At 40.7% G+C, this 15,802-nt stretch overlaps 2 non-coding genes across 2 annotated transcripts; both read right to left on the bottom strand.

The window, feature by feature from the left end:
- Window positions 1-2,754: 2,754 nt before the first annotated feature.
- On the bottom strand, window positions 2,755-2,828 carry trnan-guu (transfer RNA asparagine (anticodon GUU)). Its single transcript has one exon. It is a non-coding gene; the product is annotated as a tRNA-Asn (tRNA).
- Window positions 2,829-13,791: 10,963 nt separating this feature from the next.
- On the bottom strand, window positions 13,792-13,865 carry trnan-guu (transfer RNA asparagine (anticodon GUU)). The gene has a single exon. It is a non-coding gene; the product is annotated as a tRNA-Asn (tRNA).
- Window positions 13,866-15,802: the final 1,937 nt, after the last annotated feature.

The raw sequence follows: 15,802 nt of genomic DNA, 5'->3' as shown, positions 1-15,802 counted from the left end.
TAAGTTGTCATCTTTCATGTTCAACAACACACCAATCACATGTTACAACAGGAAACACAGCAGGTCAAAAGCAAGCTTACTGTAAGGCCAGGAAGGTCTTCCATATCACTAGAAATAGAAAGACAGCATCCCTGGGTGGGCTCAAATCACCAACTTTTAAATGAACAGTCTAACGCGCCAACAAATTGCACCACAGAGACTTGTGGTTATACTGACCCTCAGCAGGCCAAAGTCTCATGGAAGCTCACGCCAAGTCAGGAAGGGTCAGTTCACATCTCCACAATCTGAAAAATGTCATCCCTGGGTGGTGTCAAAGCACCACTGATTGCACGAGAGAGGCTTGTTTTGACATTGAACCTCAGCACGGCAATTTAACAGGAATCTCATAACAGGTACAGGACGTCACATCGACATCATGGAGCACAACAAACTGAAAACTGTCGTCCCTGGGTGGGCTCGAACCACCAACCTTTAGATTAACAGTCTAACGCGCTAACCAATTGCGCCACAGATACTTGTGGTGTATTTAATACTGACGCTAGATAGCTGGCCATTTGTGCTCTCATCCAACTGAACATGGAGTTTACGAAACAACAACACATTGTTCCAATGGTTGTGTTAACGTGCATCGAAAGTGCAGCAACATTTTCAAGGAAGTAGCCCTGTAGTTTTCTAATGTTTGTTAGCTTTTTGAATGGCCTTAAAAGGGCAAAGATGTAGCGCAATGTTCGTCAGCGCAACATTATATTAAAAGGCATCTGGCAGGAGTAAATTCAGCCACAATCACAAATATATTATGATAAATATATATTTTAAACAACTGCATTTTCACAAATGTAATATATAATCGCCAAGCCCATTCAAAAATAATTAGGGGACTGACTCCGGAAGAATGATGAAGTGGCTAGTCACTTTCATGGCGTATAGGCATACATTTACACACAAACACACTGGACCAACATTGTCCTTCTCGCGAGATAAATATAAATAATACGTTTTTTCATACCAGATTGACATCATTTACATTGTCATACTAGCCAGATTAATAAGAATAAATGATATGTTCCTTGGAGAACACAGAATGATCAAGCTATTGAGTAACAGAAGATCAGAGACCATTGACAGCCATTTTACCAGTAGGTATAGTAAGTTGTCATCTTTCATGTTCAACAACACACCAATCACATGTTACAACAGGAAACACAGCAGGTCAAAAGCAAGCTTACTGTAAGGCCAGGAAGGTCTTCCATATCACTAGAAATAGAAAGACAGCATCCCTGGGTGGGCTCAAATCACCAACTTTTAAATGAACAGTCTAACGCGCCAACAAATTGCACCACAGAGACTTGTGGTTATACTGACCCTCAGCAGGCCAAAGTCTCATGGAAGCTCACGCCAAGTCAGGAAGGGGGACTTCACAATCTGAAAAATGTCATCCCTGGGTGGTGTCAAAGCACCAACCTTTAGATTGACAGTCAAACACACTAACTGATTGCACGAGAGAGGCTTGTGTTGGCATTGACCCTCAGCAAGTCAATTTAACAGGAATCTCATAACAGGTACAGGACGTCACATCGACATCATGGAGCACAACAAACTGAAAACTGTCGACCCTGGGTGGGCTCGAACCACCAACCTTTAGATTAACAGTCTAACGCGCTAACCAATTGCGCCACAGAGACTTGTGGTGTATTTAATACTGACGCTAGATCGCTGGCCATTTGTGCTCTCATCCAACTGAACATGGAGTTTACGAAACAACAACACTTTGTTCCAATGGTTGTGTTAACGTGCATCGAAAGTGCAGCAACATTTTCAAGGAAGTAGCCCTGTAGTTTTCTAATGTTTGTTAGCTTTTTGAATGGCCTTAAAAGGGAAAAGATGTAGCGCAATGTTCGTCAGCGCAACATTATATTAAAAGGCATCTGGCAGGAGTAAATTCAGCCACAATCACAAATATATTATGATAAATATATATTTTAAACAACTGCATTTTCACAAATGTAATATATAATCGCCAAGCCCATTCAAAAATAATTAGGGGACTGACTCCGGAAGAATGATGAAGTGGCTAGTCACTTTCATGGCGTATAGGCATACATTTACACACAAACACACTGGACCAACATTGTCCTTCTCGCGAGATAAATATAAATAATACGTTTTTTCATACCAGATTGACATCATTTACATTGTCATACTAGCCAGATTAATAAGAATAAATGATATGTTCCTTGGAGAACACAGAATGATCAAGCTATTGAGTAACAGAAGATCAGAGACCATTGACAGCCATTTTACCAGTAGGTATAGTAAGTTGTCATCTTTCATGTTCAACAACACACCAATCACATGTTACAACAGGAAACACAGCAGGTCAAAAGCAAGCTTACTGTAAGGCCAGGAAGGTCTTCCATATCACTAGAAATAGAAAGACAGCATCCCTGGGTGGGCTCAAATCACCAACTTTTAAATGAACAGTCTAACGCGCCAACAAATTGCACCACAGAGACTTGTGGTTATACTGACCCTCAGCAGGCCAAAGTCTCATGGAAGCTCACGCCAAGTCAGGAAGGGTCAGTTCACATCTCCACAATCTGAAAAATGTCATCCCTGGGTGGTGTCAAAGCACCACTGATTGCACGAGAGAGGCTTGTTTTGACATTGAACCTCAGCACGGCAATTTAACAGGAATCTCATAACAGGTACAGGACGTCACATCGACATCATGGAGCACAACAAACTGAAAACTGTCGTCCCTGGGTGGGCTCGAACCACCAACCTTTAGATTAACAGTCTAACGCGCTAACCAATTGCGCCACAGAGACTTGTGGTGTATTTAATACTGACGCTAGATCGCTGGCCATTTGTGCTCTCATCCAACTGAACATGGAGTTTACGAAACAACAACACTTTGTTCCAATGGTTGTGTTAACGTGCATCGAAAGTGCAGCAACATTTTCAAGGAAGTAGCCCTGTAGTTTTCTAATGTTTGTTAGCTTTTTGAATGGCCTTAAAAGGGCAAAGATGTAGCGCAATGTTCGTCAGCGCAACATTATATTAAAAGGCATCTGGCAGGAGTAAATTCAGCCACAATCACAAATATATTATGATAAATATATATTTTAAACAACTGCATTTTCACAAATGTAATATATAATCGCCAAGCCCATTCAAAAATAATTAGGGGACTGACTCCGGAAGAATGATGAAGTGGCTAGTCACTTTCATGGCGTATAGGCATACATTTACACACAAACACACTGGACCAACATTGTCCTTCTCGCGAGATAAATATAAATAATACGTTTTTTCATACCAGATTGACATCATTTACATTGTCATACTAGCCAGATTAATAAGAATAAATTATATGTTCCTTGGAGAACACAGAATGATCAAGCTATTGAGTAACAGAAGATCAGAGACCATTGACAGCCATTTTACCAGTAGGTATAGTAAGTTGTCATCTTTCATGTTCAACAACACACCAATCACATGTTACAACAGGAAACACAGCAGGTCAAAAGCAAGCTTACTGTAAGGCCAGGAAGGTCTTCCATATCACTAGAAATAGAAAGACAGCATCCCTGGGTGGGCTCAAATCACCAACTTTTAAATGAACAGTCTAACGCACCAACAAATTGCACCACAGAGACTTGTGGTTATACTGACCCTCAGCAGGCCAAAGTCTCATGGAAGCTCACGCCAAGTCAGGAAGGGGGACTTCACAATCTGAAAAATGTCATCCCTGGGTGGTGTCAAAGCACCAACCTTTAGATTGACAGTCAAACACACTAACTGATTGCACGAGAGAGGCTTGTGTTGGCATTGACCCTCAGCAAGTCAATTTAACAGGAATCTCATAACAGGTACAGGACGTCACATCGACATCATGGAGCACAACAAACTGAAAACTGTCGACCCTGGGTGGGCTCGAACCACCAACCTTTAGATTAACAGTCTAACGCGCTAACCAATTGCGCCACAGAGACTTGTGGTGTATTTAATACTGACGCTAGATCGCTGGCCATTTGTGCTCTCATCCAACTGAACATGGAGTTTACGAAACAACAACACTTTGTTCCAATGGTTGTGTTAACGTGCATCGAAAGTGCAGCAACATTTTCAAGGAAGTAGCCCTGTAGTTTTCTAATGTTTGTTAGCTTTTTGAATGGCCTTAAAAGGGAAAAGATGTAGCGCAATGTTCGTCAGCGCTACATCTTGTGGTTATACTGACCCTCAGCAGGCCATGGAAGCTCACGCCAAGTCAGAAAGGGTCAGTTCACATCTCCACAATCTGAAAAATGTCATCCCTGGGTGGTGTCAAAGCAACCTTTAGATTGACAGTCAAACACGCTAACTGATTGCACGAGAGAGGCTTGTGTTGGGATTGACCCTCAGCACGTCAATTTAACAGGAATCTCATAACAGGTACAGGACGTCACATCGACATCATGGAGCACAACAAACTGAAAACTGTCGTCCCTGGGTGGGTTCGAACCACCAACCTTTAGATTAACAGTCTAACGCGCTAACCAATTGCGCCACAGATACTTGTGGTGTATTTAATACTGACGCTAGATAGCTGGCCATTTGTGCTCTCATCCAACTGAACATGGAGTTTACGAAACAACAACACATTGTTCCAATGGTTGTGTTAACGTGCATCGAAAGTGCAGCAACATTTTCAAGGAAGTAGCCCTGTAGTTTTCTAATGTTTGTTAGCTTTTTGAATGGCCTTAAAAGGGCAAAGATGTAGCGCAATGTTTGTCAGCGCAACATTATATTAAAAGGCATCTGGCAGGAGTAAATTCAGCCACAATCACAAATATATTATGATAAATATATATTTTAAACAACTGCATTTTCACAAATGTAATATATAATCGCCAAGCCCATTCAAAAATAATTAGGGGACTGACTCCGGAAGAATGATGAAGTGGCTAGTCACTTTCATGGCGTATAGGCATACATTTACACACAAACACACTGGACCAACATTGTCCTTCTCGCGAGATAAATATAAATAATACGTTTTTTCATACCAGATTGACATCATTTACATTGTCATACTAGCCAGATTAATAAGAATAAATGATATGTTCCTTGGAGAACACAGAATGATCAAGCTATTGAGTAACAGAAGATCAGAGACCATTGACAGCCATTTTACCAGTAGGTATAGTAAGTTGTCATCTTTCATGTTCAACAACACACCAATCACATGTTACAACAGGAAACACAGCAGGTCAAAAGCAAGCTTACTGTAAGGCCAGGAAGGTCTTCCATATCACTAGAAATAGAAAGACAGCATCCCTGGGTGGGCTCAAATCACCAACTTTTAAATGAACAGTCTAACGCGCCAACAAATTGCACCACAGAGACTTGTGGTTATACTGACCCTCAGCAGGCCAAAGTCTCATGGAAGCTCACGCCAAGTCAGAAAGGGTCAGTTCACATCTCCACAATTTGAAAAATGTCATCCCTGGGTGGTGTCAAAGCACCAACCTTTAGATTGACAGTCAAACACGCTAACTGATTGCACGAGAGAGGCTTGTGTTGGCATTGACCCTCAGCACGGCAATTTAACAGGAATCTCATAACAGGTACAGGACGTCACATCGACATCATGGAGCACAACAAACTGAAAACTGTCGTCCCTGGGTGGGTTCGAACCACCAACCTTAAAATTAACAGTCTAACGCGCTAACCAATTGCGCCACAGATACTTGTGGTGTATTTAATACTGACGCTAGATCGCTGGCCATTTGTGCTCTCATCCAACTGAACATGGAGTTTACGAAACAACAACACTTTGTTCCAATGGTTGTGTTAACGTGCATCGAAAGTGCAGCAACATTTTCAAGGAAGTAGCCCTGTAGTTTTCTAATGTTTGTTAGCTTTTTGAATGGCCTTAAAAGGGCAAAGATGTAGCGCAATGTTCGTCAGCGCAACATTATATTAAAAGGCATCTGGCAGGAGTAAATTCAGCCACAATCACAAATATATTATGATAAATATATATTTTAAACAACTGCATTTTCACAAATGTAATATATAATCGCCAAGCCCATTCAAAAATAATTAGGGGACTGACTCCGGAAGAATGATGAAGTGGCTAGTCACTTTCATGGCGTATAGGCATACATTTACACACAAACACACTGGACCAACATTGTCCTTCTCGCGAGATAAATATAAATAATAAGTTTTTTCATACCAGATTGACATCATTTACATTGTCATACTAGCCAGATTAATAAGAATAAATTATATGTTCCTTGGAGAACACAGAATGATCAAGCTATTGAGTAACAGAAGATCAGAGACCATTGACAGCCATTTTACCAGTAGGTATAGTAAGTTGTCATCTTTCATGTTCAACAACACACCAATCACATGTTACAACAGGAAACACAGCAGGTCAAAAGCAAGCTTACTGTAAGGCAAGGAAGGTCTTCCATATCACTAGAAATAGAAAGACAGCATCCCTGGGTGGGCTCAAATCACCAACTTTTAAATGAACAGTCTAACGCGCCAACAAATTGCACCACAGAGACTTGTGGTTATACTGACCCTCAGCAGGCCAAAGTCTCATGGAAGCTCACGCCAAGTCAGAAAGGGTCAGTTCACATCTCCACAATTTGAAAAATGTCATCCCTGGGTGGTGTCAAAGCACCAACCTTTAGATTGACAGTCAAACACGCTAACTGATTGCGTTGGGATTGACCCTCAGCACGTCAATTTAACAGGAATCTCATAACAGGTACAGGACGTCACATCGACATCATGGAGCACAACAAACTGAAAACTGTCGTCCCTGGGTGGGTTCGAACCACCAACCTTTAGATTAACAGTCTAACGCGCTAACCAATTGCGCCACAGATACTTGTGGTGTATTTAATACTGACGCTAGATAGCTGGCCATTTGTGCTCTCATCCAACTGAACATGGAGTTTACGAAACAACAACACTTTGTTCCAATGGTTGTGTTAACGTGCATCGAAAGTGCAGCAACATTTTCAAGGAAGTAGCCCTGTAGTTTTCTAATGTTTGTTAGCTTTTTGAATGGCCTTAAAAGGGAAAAGATGTAGCGCAATGTTCGTCAGCGCAACATTATATTAAAAGGCATCTGGCAGGAGTAAATTCAGCCACAATCACAAATATATTATGATAAATATATATTTTAAACAACTGCATTTTCACAAATGTAATATATAATCGCCAAGCCCATTCAAAAATAATTAGGGGACTGACTCCGGAAGAATGATGAAGTGGCTAGTCACTTTCATGGCGTATAGGCATACATTTACACACAAACACACTGGACCAACATTGTCCTTCTCGCGAGATAAATATAAATAATACGTTTTTTCATACCAGATTGACATCATTTACATTGTCATACTAGCCAGATTAATAAGAATAAATGATATGTTCCTTGGAGAACACAGAATGATCAAGCTATTGAGTAACAGAAGATCAGAGACCATTGACAGCCATTTTACCAGTAGGTATAGTAAGTTGTCATCTTTCATGTTCAACAACACACCAATCACATGTTACAACAGGAAACACAGCAGGTCAAAAGCAAGCTTACTGTAAGGCCAGGAAGGTCTTCCATATCACTAGAAATAGAAAGACAGCATCCCTGGGTGGGCTCAAATCACCAACTTTTAAATGAACAGTCTAACGCGCCAACAAATTGCACCACAGAGACTTGTGGTTATACTGACCCTCAGCAGGCCAAAGTCTCATGGAAGCTCACGCCAAGTCAGAAAGGGTCAGTTCACATCTCCACAATTTGAAAAATGTCATCCCTGGGTGGTGTCAAAGCACCAACCTTTAGATTGACAGTCAAACACGCTAACTGATTGCGTTGGGATTGACCCTCAGCACGTCAATTTAACAGGAATCTCATAACAGGTACAGGACGTCACATCGACATCATGGAGCACAACAAACTGAAAACTGTCGTCCCTGGGTGGGTTCAAACCACCAACCTTTAGATTAACAGTCTAACGCGCTAACCAATTGCGCCACAGATACTTGTGGTGTATTTAATACTGACGCTAGATCGCTGGCCATTTGTGCTCTCATCCAACTGAACATGGAGTTTACGAAACAACAACACTTTGTTCCAATGGTTGTGTTAACGTGCATCGAAAGTGCAGCAACATTTTCAAGGAAGTAGCCCTGTAGTTTTCTAATGTTTGTTAGCTTTTTGAATGGCCTTAAAAGGGCAAAGATGTAGCGCAATGTTCGTCAGCGCAACATTATATTAAAAGGCATCTGGCAGGAGTAAATTCAGCCACAATCACAAATATATTATGATAAATATATATTTTAAACAACTGCATTTTCACAAATGTAATATATAATCGCCAAGCCCATTCAAAAATAATTAGGGGACTGACTCCGGAAGAATGATGAAGTGGCTAGTCACTTTCATGGCGTATAGGCATACATTTACACACAAACACACTGGACCAACATTGTCCTTCTCGCGAGATAAATATAAATAATAAGTTTTTTCATACCAGATTGACATCATTTACATTGTCATACTAGCCAGATTAATAAGAATAAATTATATGTTCCTTGGAGAACACAGAATGATCAAGCTATTGAGTAACAGAAGATCAGAGACCATTGACAGCCATTTTACCAGTAGGTATAGTAAGTTGTCATCTTTCATGTTCAACAACACACCAATCACATGTTACAACAGGAAACACAGCAGGTCAAAAGCAAGCTTACTGTAAGGCAAGGAAGGTCTTCCATATCACTAGAAATAGAAAGACAGCATCCCTGGGTGGGCTCAAATCACCAACTTTTAAATGAACAGTCTAACGCGCCAACAAATTGCACCACAGAGACTTGTGGTTATACTGACCCTCAGCAGGCCAAAGTCTCATGGAAGCTCACGCCAAGTCAGAAAGGGTCAGTTCACATCTCCACAATTTGAAAAATGTCATCCCTGGGTGGTGTCAAAGCACCAACCTTTAGATTGACAGTCAAACACGCTAACTGATTGCGTTGGGATTGACCCTCAGCACGTCAATTTAACAGGAATCTCATAACAGGTACAGGACGTCACATCGACATCATGGAGCACAACAAACTGAAAACTGTCGTCCCTGGGTGGGTTCGAACCACCAACCTTTAGATTAACAGTCTAACGCGCTCGCCACAGATACTTGTGGTGTATTTAATACTGACGCTAGATCGCTGGCCATTTGTGCTCTCATCCAACTGAACATGGAGTTTACGAAACAACAACACTTTGTTCCAATGGTTGTGTTAACGTGCATCGAAAGTGCAGCAACATTTTCAAGGAAGTAGCCCTGTAGTTTTCTAATGTTTGTTAGCTTTTTGAATGACCTTAAAAGGGAAAATATGTAGCGCAATGTTCGTCAGCGCAACATTATATTAAAAGGCATCTGGCAGGAGTAAATTCAGCCACAATCACAAATATATTATGATAAATATATATTTTAAACAACTGCATTTTCACAAATGTAATATATAATCGCCAAGCCCATTCAAAAATAATTAGGGGACTGACTCCGGAAGAATGATGAAGTGGCTAGTCACTTTCATGGCGTATAGGCATACATTTACACACAAACACACTGGACCAACATTGTCCTTCTCGCGAGATAAATATAAATAATACGTTTTTTCATACCAGATTGACATCATTTACATTGTCATACTAGCCAGATTAATAAGAATAAATGATATGTTCCTTGGAGAACACAGAATGATCAAGCTATTGAGTAACAGAAGATCAGAGACCATTGACAGCCATTTTACCAGTAGGTATAGTAAGTTGTCATCTTTCATGTTCAACAACACACCAATCACATGTTACAACAGGAAACACAGCAGGTCAAAAGCAAGCTTACTGTAAGGCAAGGAAGGTCTTCCATATCACTAGAAATAGAAAGACAGCATCCCTGGGTGGGCTCAAATCACCAACTTTTAAATGAACAGTCTAACGCGCCAACAAATTGCACCACAGAGACTTGTGGTTATACTGACCCTCAGCAGGCCAAAGTCTCATGGAAGCTCACGCCAAGTCAGAAAGGGTCAGTTCACATCTCCACAATTTGAAAAATGTCATCCCTTCGTGGTGTCAAAGCACCAACCTTTAGATTGACAGTCAAACACGCTAACTGATTGCGTTGGGATTGACCCTCAGCACGTCAATTTAACAGGAATCTCATAACAGGTACAGGACGTCACATCGACATCATGGAGCACAACAAACTGAAAACTGTCGTCCCTGGGTGGGTTCGAACCACCAACCTTTAGATTAACAGTCTAACGCGCTAACCAATTGCGCCACAGATACTTGTGGTGTATTTAATACTGACGCTAGATCGCTGGCCATTTGTGCTCTCATCCAACTGAACATGGAGTTTACGAAACAACAACACTTTGTTCCAATGGTTGTGTTAACGTGCATCGAAAGTGCAGCAACATTTTCAAGGAAGTAGCCCTGTAGTTTTCTAATGTTTGTTAGCTTTTTGAATGACCTTAAAAGGGAAAAGATGTAGCGCAATGTTCGTCAGCGCAACATTATATTAAAAGGCATCTGGCAGGAGTAAATTCAGCCACAATCACAAATATATTATGATAAATATATATTTTAAACAACTGCATTTTCACAAATGTAATATATAATCGCCAAGCCCATTCAAAAATAATTAGGGGACTGACTCCGGAAGAATGATGAAGTGGCTAGTCACTTTCATGGCGTATAGGCATACATTTACACACAAACACACTGGACCAACATTGTCCTTCTCGCGAGATAAATATAAATAATACGTTTTTTCATACCAGATTGACATCATTTACATTGTCATACTAGCCAGATTAATAAGAATAAATGATATGTTCCTTGGAGAACACAGAATGATCAAGCTATTGAGTAACAGAAGATCAGAGACCATTGACAGCCATTTTACCAGTAGGTATAGTAAGTTGTCATCTTTCATGTTCAACAACACACCAATCACATGTTACAACAGGAAACACAGCAGGTCAAAAGCAAGCTTACTGTAAGGCCAGGAAGGTCTTCCATATCACTAGAAATAGAAAGACAGCATCCCTGGGTGGGCTCAAATCACCAACTTTTAAATGAACAGTCTAACGCGCCAACAAATTGCACCACAGAGACTTGTGGTTATACTGACCCTCAGCAGGCCAAAGTCTCATGGAAGCTCACGCCAAGTCAGAAAGGGTCAGTTCACATCTCCACAATTTGAAAAATGTCATCCCTGGGTGGTGTCAAAGCACCAACCTTTAGATTGACAGTCAAACACGCTAACTGATTGCACGAGAGAGGCTTGTGTTGGCATTGACCCTCAGCACGGCAATTTAACAGGAATCTCATAACAGGTACAGGACGTCACATCGACATCATGGAGCACAACAAACTGAAAACTGTCGTCCCTGGGTGGGTTCGAACCACCAACCTTAAAATTAACAGTCTAACGCGCTAACCAATTGCGCCACAGATACTTGTGGTGTATTTAATACTGACGCTAGATCGCTGGCCATTTGTGCTCTCATCCAACTGAACATGGAGTTTACGAAACAACAACACTTTGTTCCAATGGTTGTGTTAACGTGCATCGAAAGTGCAGCAACATTTTCAAGGAAGTAGCCCTGTAGTTTTCTAATGTTTGTTAGCTTTTTGAATGGCCTTAAAAGGGCAAAGATGTAGCGCAATGTTCGTCAGCGCAACATTATATTAAAAGGCATCTGGCAGGAGTAAATTCAGCCACAATCACAAATATATTATGATAAATATATATTTTAAACAACTGCATTTTCACAAATGTAATATATAATCGCCAAGCCCATTCAAAAATAATTAGGGGACTGACTCCGGAAGAATGATGAAGTGGCTAGTCACTTTCATGGCGTATAGGCATACATTTACACACAAACACACTGGACCAACATTGTCCTTCTCGCGAGATAAATATAAATAATACGTTTTTTCATACCAGATTGACATCATTTACATTGTCATACTAGCCAGATTAATAAGAATAAATTATATGTTCCTTGGAGAACACAGAATGATCAAGCTATTGAGTAACAGAAGATCAGAGACCATTGACAGCCATTTTACCAGTAGGTATAGTAAGTTGTCATCTTTCATGTTCAACAACACACCAATCACATGTTACAACAGGAAACACAGCAGGTCAAAAGCAAGCTTACTGTAAGGCCAGGAAGGTCTTCCATATCACTAGAAATAGAAAGACAGCATCCCTGGGTGGGCTCAAATCACCAACTTTTAAATGAACAGTCTAACGCGCCAACAAATTGCACCACAGAGACTTGTGGTTATACTGACCCTCAGCAGGCCAAAGTCTCATGGAAGCTCACGCCAAGTCAGGAAGGGGGACTTCACAATCTGAAAAATGTCATCCCTGGGTGGTGTCAAAGCACCAACCTTTAGATTGACAGTCAAACACGCTAACTGATTGCGTTGGGATTGACCCTCAGCACGTCAATTTAACAGGAATCTCATAACAGGTACAGGACGTCACATCGACATCATGGAGCACAACAAACTGAAAACTGTCGTCCCTGGGTGGGTTCGAACCACCAACCTTTAGATTAACAGTCTAACGCACTAACCAATTGCGCCACAGATACTTGTGGTGTATTTAATACTGACGCTAGATCGCTGGCCATTTGTGCTCTCATCCAACTGAACATGGAGTTTACGAAACAACAACACTTTGTTCCAATGGTTGTGTTAACGTGCATCGAAAGTGCAGCAACATTTTCAAGGAAGTAGCCCTGTAGTTTTCTAATGTTTGTTAGCTTTTTGAATGGCCTTAAAAGGGAAAAGATGTAGCGCAATGTTCGTCAGCGCAACATTATATTAAAAGGCATCTGGCAGGAGTAAATTCAGCCACAATCACAAATATATTATGATAAATATATATTTTAAACAACTGCATTTTCACAAATGTAATATATAATCGCCAAGCCCATTCAAAAATAATTAGGGGACTGACTCCGGAAGAATGATGAAGTGGCTAGTCACTTTCATGGCGTATAGGCATACATTTACACACAAACACACTGGACCAACATTGTCCTTCTCGCGAGATAAATATAAATAATAAGTTTTTTCATACCAGATTGACATCATTTACATTGTCATACTAGCCAGATTAATAAGAATAAATTATATGTTCCTTGGAGAACACAGAATGATCAAGCTATTGAGTAACAGAAGATCAGAGACCATTGACAGCCATTTTACCAGTAGGTATAGTAAGTTGTCATCTTTCATGTTCAACAACACACCAATCACATGTTACAACAGGAAACACAGCAGGTCAAAAGCAAGCTTACTGTAAGGCCAGGAAGGTCTTCCATATCACTAGAAATAGAAAGACAGCATCCCTGGGTGGGCTCAAATCACCAACTTTTAAATGAACAGTCTAACGCGCCAACAAATTGCACCACAGAGACTTGTGGTTATACTGACCCTCAGCAGGCCAAAGTCTCATGGAAGCTCACGCCAAGTCAGAAAGGGTCAGTTCACATCTCCACAATTTGAAAAATGTCATCCCTGGGTGGTGTCAAAGCACTAACCTTTAGATTGACAGTCAAACACGCTAACTGATTGCACGAGAGAGGCTTGTGTTGGCATTGACCCTCAGCACGGCAATTTAACAGGAATCTCATAACAGGTACAGGACGTCACATCGACATCATGGAGCACAACAAACTGAAAACTGTCGTCCCTGGGTGGGCTCGAACCACCAACCTTTAGATTAACAGTCTAACGCGCTAACCAATTGCGCCACAGAGACTTGTGGTGTATTTAATACTGACGCTAGATAGCTGGCCATTTGTGCTCTCATCCAACTGAACATGGAGTTTACGAAACAACAACACTTTGTTCCAATGGTTGTGTTAACGTGCATCGAAAGTGCAGCAACATTTTCAAGGAAGTAGCCCTGTAGTTTTCTAATGTTTGTTAGCTTTTTGAATGGCCTTAAAAGGGCAAAGATGTAGCGCAATGTTCGTCAGCGCAACATTATATTAAAAGGCATCTGGCAGGAGTAAATTCAGCCACAATCACAAATATATTATGATAAATATATATTTTAAACAACTGCATTTTCACAAATGTAATATATAATCGCCAAGCCAATTCAAAAATAATTAGGGGACTGACTCCGGAAGAATGATGAAGTGGCTAGTCACTTTCATGGCGTATAGGCATACATTTACACACAAACACACTGGACCAACATTGTCCTTCTCGCGAGATAAATATAAATAATACGTTTTTTCATACCAGATTGACATCATTTACATTGTCATACTAGCCAGATTAATAAGAATAAATTATATGTTCCTTGGAGAACACAGAATGATCAAGCTATTGAGTAACAGAAGATCAGAGACCATTGACAGCCATTTTACCAGTAGGTATAGTAAGTTGTCATCTTTCATGTTCAACAACACACCAATCACATGTTACAACAGGAAACACAGCAGGTCAAAAGCAAGCTTACTGTAAGGCCAGGAAGGTCTTCCATATCACTAGAAATAGAAAGACAGCATCCCTGGGTGGGCTCAAATCACCAACTTTTAAATGAACAGTCTAACGCGCCAACAAATTGCACCACAGAGACTTGTGGTTATACTGACCCTCAGCAGGCCAAAGTCTCATGGAAGCTCACGCCAAGTCAGGAAGGGGGACTTCACAATCTGAAAAATGTCATCCCTGGGTGGTGTCAAAGCACCAACCTTTAGATTGACAGTCAAACACGCTAACTGATTGCACAAGAGAGGCTTGTGTTGGCATTGACCCTCAGCAAGGCAATTTAACAGGAATCTCATAACAGGACGTCACATCGACCACAACAAACTGAAAACTGTCGTCCCTGGGTGGGCTTGAACCACCAACCTTTAGATTAACAGTCTAACGCGCTAACCAATTGCACCACAGAGACTTGTGGTGTATTTAATCCTGATGCTAGATCGCTGGCCATTCGTGCTCTCATCCAACTGAACATGGAGTTTACAAAACAACAACACTTTGTTCCAATGGTTGTGTTAACGTGCATCGAAAGTGCAGCAACATTTTCAAGGAAGTAGCCCTGTAGTTTTCTAATGTTTGTTAGCTTTTTGAATGGCCTTAAAAGGGCAAAGATGTAGCGCAATGTTCGTCAGCGCAACATTATATTAAAAGGCATCTGGCAGGAGTAAATTCAGCCACAATCACAAATATATTATGATAAATATATATTTTAAACAACTGCATTTTCACAAATGTAATATATAATCGCCAAGCCCATTCAAAAATAATTAGGGGACTGACTCCGGAAGAATGATGAAGTGGCTAGTCACTTTCATGGCTATAGGCATACATTTACACACAAACACACTGGACCAACATTGTCCTTCTCGCGAGATAAATCTAAATAATATGTTTTTTCATACCAGATTGACATCATTTACGTTGTCATACTAGCCAGATTAATAAGAATAAATTATATGTTCCTTGGAGAACACAGAATGATCAAGCTATTGAGTAACAGAAGATCAGAGACCATTGACAGCCATTTTACCAGTAGTTATAGTAACTTGTCATCTTTCATGTTCAACAACACACCAATCACATGTTACAACAGGAAACACAGCAGGTCAAAAGCAAGCTTACTGTAAGGCCAGGAAGGTCTTCCAAATCACTAGAAATAGAAAGACAGCATCCCTGGGTGGGCTCAAATCACCAACT

This window comes from Oncorhynchus mykiss, chromosome 21 (genome assembly GCF_057628025.1).
Source record: "Oncorhynchus mykiss isolate SJ-2025 chromosome 21, ASM5762802v1, whole genome shotgun sequence".
NCBI lineage: Eukaryota > Metazoa > Chordata > Actinopteri > Salmoniformes > Salmonidae > Oncorhynchus > Oncorhynchus mykiss.
The sequence above is the reverse complement of the archived record's forward strand: the minus strand, read 5'-3'. Positions and strand labels throughout refer to the sequence as shown.